Source organism: Danio aesculapii, chromosome 4 (assembly GCF_903798145.1).
Source record: "Danio aesculapii chromosome 4, fDanAes4.1, whole genome shotgun sequence".
NCBI classification, from domain to species: domain Eukaryota; kingdom Metazoa; phylum Chordata; class Actinopteri; order Cypriniformes; family Danionidae; genus Danio; species Danio aesculapii.
Genome location: NC_079438.1, coordinates 23,090,707 through 23,103,000, shown reverse-complemented (window position 1 = coordinate 23,103,000; position 12,294 = coordinate 23,090,707). Strand labels below are relative to the sequence as shown.

Below are 12,294 nucleotides of genomic sequence, written 5' to 3'. Positions count from 1 at the left end.
TGCCACTGCACTGATCCGTCTTTAAATGTCACATTCCATTCCTCATGAAAAAAAACCCGCAGATACTTGAACTCCATTTGGGGTAAGGACTCTCCTCCAAACTGGATATGGCCACCTTTTTCCTGTCAAGCACCATGGTTTCTGACTTACAGGTGCTGTTTCTTTCCCTGCCTAGTCACCCTCAGCAGCAAATTGTCCCTCTGCATGCTGAAGGTCCATGTCCTATGAAGCTAAATTAGTTGACAAACAGCGAAAATCTGAAAATATGACCTGTAAGAGCAATTTATTTAAAAACAAGGAAAGGAAAGTGTTTGGTGTTTCAGGACATAAGAGCAAGTAATAAAATAGGCTATAGCCTATATTTCGCCCCGTGGAATCCCAGCTTTGGCCTGATCAGGCCCTGGAAGCGACAGTGGAAATGCAACTGGACCTGGCTCGCTTGCTTTAGGCGAGATAGTGGAAATGCAGATAATGGTTCTGGTGGCTCTCTATGGTTTGGAACACTGGTCAGTTTGTGTTGGCTTGTCACTGGGCTACCCCTATCCAGTGGCAACACAGTAGTCCTCACTGTGGTGGGCAGATTCTTAAAGGCAGCTTACTTTTATTCCCCTCCCCAAATTACCTTCATCGAGGGAGACAGCAGCCATTGTCTTGGACCACGTGTTCCGTATTTATAGCCTCCTAGTTGACATGATTTTAGACAGGGGTCTCCAATTTGTGTCCAGATTTTGGGCAGAATTCTGCCGACAGCTGGGGGCGACTGGTAGCCTTTCTCATGAGCACCACCCACAGACCACTGGCCAGTCCTAGCAAGCTAATCTGCGGCTGGAGAGGGTCCTGCATTGCGTTGCATGCAGGGAACTGACATCTTGGAGTTCCAGATTAATCATGGTTAAATATGCATATAACTCCCTTCCCATCTTGTCTATGGGCTTGCCTCCCTTTCAGTGCTACTTGGGCTACCAGCCCCTCTGTAGACTGATTTCACAAGGCCGCCATTTTAAAAGTAAAATCGAGGCTACATTGGGAAAAAAACTGGTATTGAGGTAAGTATTGCCTGGAGTCACACAGGAACATTGTGTACCTGGCTGTATCTTAATCATGGTCCTTTCTGGTGGGCACCAGTGAACACAATGGCAAATCAGTGCTGTTTAAGAACACGCTTAAGCGGCACTTGAATATTTGTGGGAAATGGACGTTTTTAAAACTTCTGTACCGGGACAACACTATTACAGACAACACAAGGGTGTGCTACAGAGGACTGCATTGTTTTATCGCTCAACCGGTTACATAGGCTGAAGCAAGGAATTGTCCCCACAGTGTTTACCTGGTGCCATGAAATGAATCCTAGGAGGACACTTAAGCGTAATTCTTTTAAAGAGATTGTAATTTTGTTTGATGCCTAATATGCTTTTAATTGTTTAAATTAAACTGAACTGAATGATATTAAAGTGATGTTTACACAATCTGCATTTTGAAATCGCGGCAATAGCTGGAGGTTTGTAGTCCACAGCATGTTGTTGCAATATTTACAGAGCTGATCCTATACTTCCATGTTTTTCCCACTGCAGCCTAGCTTTCGTTCCTTACAATGGTGGCCGTGTGAAATAAGCGTATTCTCTTCACAAGAACCAGATACCATTGTTCCCTCATGCATTCGTTTATTCAGAGATGCCTCCAGACATTGAGACAAGCGTCTGCCCCCTCTATACATGTGTGGTCAGAAAGTCTGGTTGTCTTCTAAAGACATTCCTCTCAGACTTCCCTCACATAAATTTGGACCTAAATTCATTGGTCCATTTCCCATTATCAAGGTGCTCAGTCCAGTGTTGGTTTAACTCAAATTAAGCTCTAAGTTTTAAAATATTCATCCATATTTTTTCCAGGTGTCTAAGATCAAACCCATTCTTCTCTCCCCCCTGCAGCCCTTAACTTCTGCTCCTCAGCCCCCCCAGACTGGTTGAGGATGCACTTGAGTGAGTGCACTGGCTCCTGGATGTAAGGAAGAGAGATTATCAGTATCGGGTAGACTGAAAGGAAGTCCAGAGGAGAGATGTTGGATTCCAGCTCTGAATATTCCGGACCTCTCTCATTGATCAGTTTCATCAGGTCCATAGTGCATTTTAAGGGAATGCCAGGGGCCGTTCTTGAGAGAGGGGGTACTGCCACCATACCTCATGCTTTTGCTCACTCCTCCTGTTCTGGGTTACAGATTATCTCTTGTCATCTGCTTTTATTTGCAGTCACAGGAGCTCTCATTTCCCTTTTTCCTGTTTATACCACTTCATTTCTCTTCGTTTGTCAGTATGTTATCCATCGTTTGTGTGCATATTATTTTGTTACTCACCCTGTATTTGTGTCCAGGACTGCTAGTGAGCGAGTGTCTGGTTGTTGTTTTTTTCCCACGGCACTTACTTAGCGCTCACCCGACTGGGTGTTTACTTTGACTTTGACTTTTTTCGGGACTCACTCCTCAAAGTCTTGTTGTTTTTCTGCATTTGAGTTCACTCTTTTTTTTCTTTTTTATTACTCATGACATAAGTATTTTCTTTCTCTGTTGTGTTTAAATGTCTTTAGATTTTGGCATGATGTCTAGCTTTTGAGGCTCTTTTGGTCAACTTCACAATGTCAGACAGGTCCTACTTAGGTGATTTCTTGATTGCAAACGTGTGGTAGTAATCAGGTCTGGGTGTGGCTAGAGAACTTGAAGTTGGTGTGATAAATTAAAGTTGTTTAAATGGGGGAAAAACATTTTCACACAAGGCTATGCAGTTCAGTACTTTGTCTTTTAAGAATAAAAACCTTCATTTAAAAACTGCACAATGTATTTAATTGTGTTATCTTTGACTAATATTTACATTTGTTTGATGATCTGAGACCGTAAATTATTAGAATTCTGCACTGCATTCGTTACATGCAGATTATTAACCCTTAGAACATTTGTAATTTAAAGGTGAAGATTTAAAGCTTTATGCAGATGTTTCATGTCTGTGAGGCAAATATTTGCAGAGATTCAGCTGTTTATTCCTGACAGGTTTACCAGTCAGGCATAGAAGGAGAAAGCATTTCTTATCTGCTTTACAAGTTTTACAAAAACATGTTGTTTTGTTATGATTACGAATATATACCAATAAAAAAAACCTGGCCATTTACAGCTTTCAAATTTATGTCTCATCAATATGACCAAAAATCATTCATATAAGAATCTGCTTAAATGTGTATGTGTGTAATGGACCCCAGGAGGTTGATATGACAAGATTAATCTAAATATGATCTGCTATGTTTTTACATTTAATGTGCATCAAAATTAAGGTTTGTGTAGCTAATGTTTTTAGTGCCGTTTTACTTCAGCTTTTGATGAGAATTTTAATGATTTACTAAAAACTGAACTGTTTATTTATTTCAGACCTAATTAAAGACTATGAGGAGAGTAAAGAGGAGGAACAGCATGTCAAAATTGAGGAAAAAACTCATTTAGAGACTGATGATATTTTAAAAGTGAGAGACAAGAGTTGTTTTACCTGCACTCAGTGTGGAAAGAGTTTGGCAAGCAAAAGCAAACTTAAGATTCACATGATGATCCACACAGGAGAGAAACCATTCGCATGCACTCATTGTGGGAAGAGTTTCAGCCAATCATCATACCTTAATAAACACATGAGGATCCACACTGGAGAGAAACCATTCACATGCACTCAGTGTGGGAAGAGTTTCAGCAAATCATCACACCTTAATCAACACAAGATGATCCACACCGGAGAGAAACCATTCACATGCCCTCATTGTGGGAAGAGTTTCATCCACTCATCACACCTTAATCAACACATGATGATCCACACTGGAGAGAAACCATTCACATGCAACCAGTGTGGGAAGAGTTTCAGCCAATTATCATCCCTTAATAAACACATGATGATCCACAGTGGAGAGAAACCATTCACATGCAACCAGTGTGGGAAGAGTTTCAGCTTATCATCAACGCTTTATAGACACATGAAGATCCACACCAGAGAAAAACCATTCACATGCACTCAGTGTGGGAAGAGTTTCAGCCAATCATCATACCTTAATAAACACACAAAGATCCACACTGGTGTGAGAGAGTATATGTGCTTGGAGTGTGAGAAGACTTTTATTACAGCTGCAGAATTGAAACGGCACAAGAGGATTCACACTGGAGAGTAACCCTAGACATGATCGGTGTGTACAGAGTTTCACTAATTTGGGGCAGCTTAAGAAACAAATAGGATGGTTTCCGGTATGGCGTCGACACATGTAGCAGCATAGAAAGAGCGCTCCCATACACACTGGTTTTAATCCTCCTTTTTACATCATATATGATAACCTAAACCATATTTAAATAACATGGAGGGGGACAAAAACAACCATTGAAACCTGAAAAAAATGAGAAATCAACAGATGAAAAATCAGAGACGGACGGGATAGCTGATAGTCTGTCAGCTAGCATTGCAGCAATACATACGGACATCAAAGCTTTCCAGATGGACATTAAATGCGATTTAACTGCCTTCCAAGATTCTCTCGCAAAACATGTGAAAATGGAACTTAGTAACTTTAAAAAAGAAGTCTATTAAAAACTTATCACGGATCTAAATGCAATGGCAGGTCAACGAAGTGGAGAAGCGAGTTGGAGAATTGGAGGAGAACATTGCTGAGATGAAAGAAATGCTTGATCAAACCATCCAAATTCAAGAAAATTTACATGAGAAACTGTTAGATCTAGAATCACGTAGAAATAATATTCGGATATTTAGAATCCCGGAAGGAAGCGAATGGAATAATATCCAAGACTTGGTGGAAATGATTATCAAAACGGAGCGGTCACTCGACTAATTGAACCTTAAAAGCCAATGGTGTTACCGGGCACTCGGACAAAAACCACCCGCTGACGCCACCCTAAATGTGGTATTCTTCCTGGAATACAAAACGAAGAAACTGGTCCTCCGCATGGAGAAAGAAAGTAATACACTGGAAAGATGAAAGGATTTTCTTTGACCAAGACTACCCACCTGAGATCCAACAGAAAAGACGGGCTTTTGCTCCTTTAAGAAAAATTCTGAAAGAAAAGGGGATAAGTTCCAAACACCATCGCCAGCGAAATGTATAATCTTTCTGGAAAACGGGCTGGTCATGTACAATTCGATGACGGAGGCATCAAGAGATCTGAAAGAAAAAGGACTGATAAACAGCAAAGAAGAAACTATTAAAGGGATCTCTGGGAAAGTGAAACAAAGGCCTTGGCAAAAGGAGTGGCATGGAGGAAAAGTAAGGAAAAACATCCAGTGAAGATCTGGGAAAAACTATGTGAATTACAAAGGGACAACACTAGCCCCATTTGAAAGAAGGGTAAAACCTGACAGTTCCTAACAAAGAACTCTGAGAGACTGGTAAAACTTCTTGACTTAATTCACCGATGATGGACATTTAAATCGTTTGAAGGAAGAAGGGTATTTAACCGTACTGACCAACGACACAAGATGAACGATTAAAGCACACCAAGACTCAAGTCATTGAGTAACTTACTGGTAGGAAGACATAAAGGGATTCTAATTTATGCATTTAAAATCCCTTGCTATAATTAGTAGAAATATATAACTTGAAAACCTAGCCAGAAATACAAGAATATAATAATGCCAGATATGGGCACTGATTGTATTCGTTAACATTTTTTTGTGCAATAGGCACAGCAAGGAGTGGCTCTTTAGAGAAGGAAAGCTTTCCCCTCACATTAAGAAGTTATTTAAGACTTCAAGGTTTGGAGACCTTTTTCTTTTTTTTATGTGGTTCAAGATATTCATGTTTGTGTTTTCCATGTTCCGGTCACCATGATCTTCACAATAACATCTGATTATAGTATATGCAAAAACAGGAATATAGAGTAATTACTTTGAATATTAATGGGTTACTAAATCCGATTAAAAGAAGCAAACTCGTGGCTAAAATGAAAAGAGAAAAGCAACAGATAATCTTCTGGCAATAGAAACATCTTTCTGCAAACAGAACAAAAGAAAGTAGAAAAAATGGGATTTAAGGTTTTCTTTTCCTCATATAATAAAGGTTGTAAACGAGGAGTAATGACATTAATCTCAAGTAAAATCAACTTTCAATTAATTTCTAAGATTACTGATAAAGAAGGTCGATATAACCTTATAAAAGGAACTATCGACCAAATCAAAGTTACATTAGTTAATATAAATAGACCACCTGAAAAAGACCAAGCATTTCTCAAAAAATATTTACTAATGTAGCCAAGGAGGCATCAGGTACGCTGATCTGTGGGGGAGACTGGAATGTACAACTTCAGCCTAAATTGGACTCATCTTCTAAGAAAATTAGTCAAGAAACTAGACAAATAAGATTTATGATGAAAGAATTAGGCTTAATAGATGTAGGGAGAGACATATACCCTTTTAAAAAAGAATATACTTCCACCCACATGTCCCATTCTAGAATTGATTATTTTTTTATGTTTGGGTCAGATCAACATAAAATAAAAGACTAAAATAGGAACAAGAGACATCTCAGATCATGCAGGAGAATATTTAACAGTGTACCTGGACAATAAACCCAAAAAGACAATTTGGCGATTTAACCCTAATCATTTGAATGATTTAACATGTAGAATCTGTTAAAAAAGAACTATTAGAATATTTAAAACATAATGATAATGGAGAGATGTCACCTTATATCCTATGGGACACAGCTAAAGCTGTTATGTGAGGCAACCTTATAATGTGGGGATCAAGGAAAAAAAAATGAATTACATAAATAATCTGAATATACAACTTAAAGAATTAGAGATTAAATATGGTAATAAAAAAGATCCAGATATTTTTATTAAGATCAAAGAAGTTAAAGCGGAACTCAATAAAATATTCGAAGAGCAAGTACGCTGATAAAAATTTTCTGCTTCATTTACTTAAAAAATTTAATGATATTTTTTGCATAGCTTTATTATGTAGATAAAACAATACTAGGCCTTGTAGAACTTACTTCATTTTTATATTTGTCAAAATAAAATCTTCACATAAACTTAACTTAATTTTTCTATTTCTCTAACCATTATTTTGTGTGTGGGATCTACATAACCTAATGAGTTATAAACTTGCATTTTGTATTGAAACCAACATCTTTTTTTTTAATTGTTTATATTACAAATTTTAAGTAGGAGTAGACTACTCACGCAAAATATTACATAAAGCTGGCAAATGTTTTAAAGAAATGACAGGATATGTGAAAAATGTTTTATTTTTTTCATTTTTTTCTTCAATATACATTTCAACATACCATTTTTTTACTCCATCAAAACATAAAATGATAGAATACAAAGGACGTAATATGGATGGTTCAGACTATTTTCTACACAATAGTGCTTGTGTTTATTAATCATTAACTGCAACCAAAACAGTAACATAAGCATTGTAAACAAGCGAGTAAAAAATCTTCACAGAAAACTAAACTTTTTTTGGATTGGACTTTTTTTTTTAAAATACATCCTACTAAACATATGCACTATAGAAAAGCACTAAGAAAGAAACAAAGGTTTGAAACCACTTTAGGGAGACAAAACAGTAAAATAAAAAAAATCTTTTTTTGGTGAACTAACCCTTCAACTGACCCACAAGTATGGTCCAAATGTAAAAAATGTAATTTCAAAAAGGTGCTTTTGGTAAACCTGAAGAATCTGAACAGTACAATTTAACTGAAGTGACCCAACAAAATCCCGCTACTATCAACAATGTCTGTACGGCTTTTAGGCCAATAAGCTGACCTTGAGATCGTGGACGTTGGGGAACAAGTTACTGTTTGTCATCAAGCTTGAAGAAGCCCTTATGAAAGACCTCAAAGTTGTATTTGAGTTTCTTTGGATAGTTTAGTTCCAGTGCATAGATGCGGCCCATGAGGTACAGTAGGTGCAAGAATCTGCTCCAAAAAGTGCATTTGCTCTCTCTATGGCTATTTCAGCTTTCTTGTGACCTTCATCCCTGGATTGGTTGTCCACAAACATGTTGGGAACAAGTGAACTGAGGTGCTCTTGAATGGTTATGGAATCGTAGTCATCTCAAACCTGTAAAAAAAAAAAAAAACCCAGAAATAATAAAAATTCTAATTTATATTTGCTAATGTAAAGAATGCACATAGTTTGCTGTCCTTCTGAACAAAAATATGGATATATATATATATATATATATATATATATATATATATATATATATATATATATATATATATATTTTTTTTTTTTTTTTATAGGCAAGTTTTTGGTAGCTCAGGTGGTTTTGGAAAAGCCTGCAAACCTGTATTTTTATCTACATAAACAGTCAAAGAAGGTATTTATACATCACTGTTCACACTTTATCAGTGATAAACGTTAATTTCACACACATAAAACATGAAACCTAATATATACAAGGTTCAAGAAATGTATTTCCCCTCACTTGTCTTTTTAGTAACTTTTGCGGCATCATCTTCTGAGATAAAAGGCCCTGGAAGTGTCACATGTGTTAGCTTACATTTTTAATAATATATAATTTATGTATAAATATATATACAAATATTTTGAAGAATATTTATGCACTTACCATTAATATAATCATTATATGTTCTCTTTTTTATTAATCTTTTCCTCTTCTCATCTGGCATAGTGGTGACAATGTCATGCTCAGTTTGGGATGATGATGCATGACATTGTCACATCATACATTTCACAGTCTTTCTCAATCTCTACAAAACAATGTGTTTGTGTGTCAAAATTAATATATTAAAAGAAATTATGGAATTGCAGGTGTAAAACTTAACCTAAAAATTAGCATTGGAGGTCAATTTTGGTTTCAAAATTGTGAACTAGTCTTTTTCATATGGCAGTGGTGTTGGTAAACATTTCTGCCCCAAACAGGATAACCCTGCTTTTTTACTTCTCTTTTTTTTCTTGTATTTTAAACTCCTGTTATTTTATACTTAATTGTGTTATGGACCCAAGGCTTGATCAGTCGAATTCTCAAACTTTAAAGGAAATTGCTATAGTCAAGGCAGTGTCATCTTTCACGGATCAGGTTGGATGCGTTGACCCATGGCACTTTCTCAATCCATCATGAAAAGATTTTTCTTTTTTTCCAGTGTTCATCAATCTTATTCACACATTGATTATTTTTCTTAAACACAGCTCTCTTACCTTTTATACTATACTTCTATACTTCTTTTATAAGTTATACTTCTGTATATTCTGCTATTGTCATCTCTGATCATGCTCCACATTCTCTTAAACCTAAATCTTTCTTATTCTAGAGGCCCAGCAAATCAGCGGAGGATTGAAACTTTCATGTTTCTATTACACTCTAATCCAAAGATGTCTTTTGAAGTCTGAATGGAAATCAATAGAGTTTGTTGCCAAGGAGCTAATTTTTTTTTTTTTTTTTTTTTTTTTTTTTTGCTAGGGCATGGTTACAGAGTATTCAATGAGAAACTTGTGTGCAATTGTTTGTTTGAGAGCAATAAGCCCTCTCCCCTCTCTCTAGATATGCTAGATATGCAAAGATATGCTATGCAAAGATCTGGCCCTGTTATAATGGCAATCTACAGTATGGGATCACTTCCTGGGGTGCTCTGAATTTATTCTTTGATTTTGTTTGATGTATACCGAGGCCTATAAGGAAAGCACAGCTAATAAATTGAATAAATAAGTCAAATGTATATATTTAATTAAGACATGCTGTGAATATACACTTGCATGTTTATTTATTTATTGTTAGTGATGCATTTTATATTCTGTAAATTTCCTGTTTTTTAAACCACTGATTTTGTTTCATTTTTGCATAATTATTATTATTATTTTATTTTTGTTAAAAAATGTTTTATGCTTGTTTGTTGTAAAAAAATTTAATACTGCAAAAAAAAAAAAATTAAATAAAATTAAATAAATGTGTGCATCTCCTGACTCGCATGAGCAGCCATGTTGCCATTGCAGTTGGTGTATTTGGGAACTTTTTGGGAATCTCTTGGTTTCTGTGTGGTCCTGGAAAATCTGTTTAAAGGGCTATCTAACTCTTCACCTTAGCCCTGTGCCTTCAAGATGAAGAGAATTAGGACAGCCCTAACCCTTCATGTGAAACACAAAACAAGGGGTAAAATTGGAATTAGGCCTAAATATTACTTACTAACAAACTGAAAAGAAGCACAAGAGAGATAGACACATGAACAAATACTTACATAATATTGATCCTCAAAAAACATACAGATTAATAAAACAAATATACTAAAAGTGTCATCATACCTGATGTCTTTTTTATTTTAACAAGCCGGAAAGTCAGCCAGTCCTCCATTGAATTAATTTTTTTTAATATGCTGACTTTTGGCCAGCATATATTTATAGGGGCTTTTGGCCATCTCACAATTTTCTCTGCTTCCTCTATCCAGTTTCTTGGGATCACACCTTCAAAATGTTTGTCATCCTCGATCCAAACTGCTCTTGCAAAAACCATGTCTGCAACTAAAAAGAGTCAACTTGAGCAAATAAATAAATAATTCTGTAAGACCTGAGGCTTGAACCTCAGTCTCGGGTGTGAGAAACAGCAATTCTGCCACAAAGCAGTACAAAGTTCTTGGTACAAAGTCAAACCATTTGACAAAGAAGCAGGTTGGGGGCAGGTCTGTGTTTGCAGTTAGTCTGCAGTTGATACTCTTAGGATGCTTTGAGTATTTAGAATCTGGCACTACTCCATCACATATGACAGCAGAGCCAATGGACCTTGCTTGGGAAATAGTGGAGGAGCATATACGAATTGACACTCAAAGGGAGACATTCCTGTGGCTGAGTAGCGGAGAGTATTATTGTTATGGGAAGCAGACGGACAAGGAAGGTGAGTGAATTATTAACAATGTTTATTTGCAACACATGAGCACATAAGGAGAACGGAGGAGAAGTGAGTGGAGTCCGGTTGTGCGGATGATCCTTGGTGGCAGGCTGGATGACTGATACTGAGGGAGACCGAATGCACACACCAGAGGGCTTGCGGGGAAGACAGACTGAGGACAAACAAGGCAGACAGGATACCGGGAACACTGGACAAACTAGGAGAGACAGAGAGCAGATAAGTACAATATACTGAGATCGAGTGTTAGTGATTACCAGGAGGTGTTCACTCAGAGTCCGCTTCGTAGGAACGAGACCGGACACTGAGTGAAGTGAGGTGTGTGCTTATATAGTGCCTATATGTGATTGGGTGCAGCTGTATGTGGTTAATACTCAGGTGATGGTGATCTTTGCGTGATGCTGGTGGAAGAGCCTGGCCAATCCGTGACATTACCCCCCCTCCCCAGGGCCCGCTCCTGAGGGCCTATACCTCCGACGCCGTGGTGGTCTACCACGTCCACGAGGTGCTGGAAACTCGGGGTGATTGGAGTGGAACTCTTCCATAAGTGCAGGATCTAATATATCTGATCTGGGGACCCAAGATCTCTCCTCCGGACCGTATCCCTCCCAGTCGACAAGATATTCCAGCTGACCACCACGACGTCGGGACCGTAGAAGGTCCTTGATCTTGTAGATAGATCCGACTTCCGACATCAGTGGGGGAGGAGGTTCCTCTTCATGGCCAGGCTCTGTGGAGGGAATCAGAGGGTCGTGAAAGGGTTTGAGGAGTGAAACGTGGAATGTGGGGTGGATCCTATATTGTGGTGGTAACTGTAACTTAAACGTGACGGGGTTGACCTGCTCCAGGATGGTGAAGGGACCAACAAATCTGGGACTAAGTTTTCGGGAGGGCAGTCGCAAGCGGATGTCTCTGGTGGAGAGCCAAACTTTCTGCCCCGGCGCATAGCTAGGACCTGGAATCCTCCTCTTGTCGGAGACCTCCTTGGCTCTGCGAACTGCCCTCTGGAGATGGTGATGAGCATCGTCCCAGACCCTCTCGCTCTCCCGGAACCAGTAATCCACTGCGGGGACATCAGAAGGTTCGCCATCCCAGGGAAATAGTGGAGGTTGGAAGCCCAGAATACACTGGAATGGCGTAAGTCCGGTGGTAGGTTGCCGCAGGGAATTCTGGGCGTATTCCGCCCAGCCCAGAAACTGGCTCCAGGAGTTTTGATGACCGTGACAGAATGTTCTGAGGAACCGCCCCACTTCTTGGATCTTCCTCTCTGTCTGGCCGTTGGTCTGTGGATGATAGCCAGACGAGAGGCTGACGGTCACACCTAGGAGTCTGAAGAAGGCTTTCCATAGTCTGGAGATGAACTGGGATCCTCGGTCCGAGACTATGTCTTCAGGTAACCCAAAGC

General features: G+C 38.5%; 1 pseudogene; it reads right to left on the bottom strand.

Moving 5' to 3' along the window:
* LOC130222303 (zinc finger protein 208-like) overlaps nt 1-12,294 on the bottom strand; it is a 758,572-nt pseudogene that overhangs the window by 37,034 nt on the left and 709,244 nt on the right.